The 556-nt window shown below is 57.9% G+C and overlaps 1 protein-coding gene across 1 annotated transcript in view; it reads right to left on the reverse strand.

Moving 5' to 3' along the window:
* Positions 1 to 556, reverse strand: part of LOC104620782 (zinc finger protein RFP-like) — a gene marked incomplete at its 3' end in the record, with an annotated part of 4,113 nt that overhangs the window by 1,110 nt on the left and 2,447 nt on the right. The gene's annotated exons all lie outside the window — the stretch shown is intronic.

A 556-nucleotide genomic window follows, 5' to 3' on the forward strand; every position in this document is an offset into this window, starting at 1 on the left:
GGCTCTAGCGCGGCCCGAAAACATCCCTCGTGGATCATTTTGGCACCGTTCTGGCTTCTCTCGGCGGCACGTCCCCGAGGCTGGCGCAGCCTGCGGGGCTGCGACAACCCCCAGACCGTCGCAGGAGGAATCAGAGCGGCCTCAGGTGAAGCTCTGCAAGGTGGGCAGGAGGTGCCGGGGGCTACAGAAAAACCCCGTGAAACCCAAGAAAAACAGATTAGTGCTTCAAGGCCACCGGGCTGGTCTCGGGATACCCCATCCTCAGTGACACTCCGTCAAAACAAGGGTGAATCTGACCGCGAGCCGTCGCGCCGGGGATTTAGGTGGTAGCAGGGAGTACTCGGGGAGCTCAGCCTGGAAGCAAAACCAAAAGGTGCAACCTCAGCTGGGCTCAGTAAGAGGGAGATTTCACAGAATCACTAAGGTTGGAAAGGACCTTCAAGATCATCAAGTCCAACCATTAATCCAGCGCCACCATGTCCCCTAGACCATGTCCTGAAGCGCCACGTCCACAGGTTTTTTGAACACTTCCAGTGATGGTGGCTCCACCACCTCC

Source organism: Phaethon lepturus, unplaced genomic scaffold (genome assembly GCF_000687285.1).
Source record: "Phaethon lepturus isolate BGI_N335 unplaced genomic scaffold, ASM68728v1 scaffold41105, whole genome shotgun sequence".
Taxonomy (NCBI): domain Eukaryota; kingdom Metazoa; phylum Chordata; class Aves; order Phaethontiformes; family Phaethontidae; genus Phaethon; species Phaethon lepturus.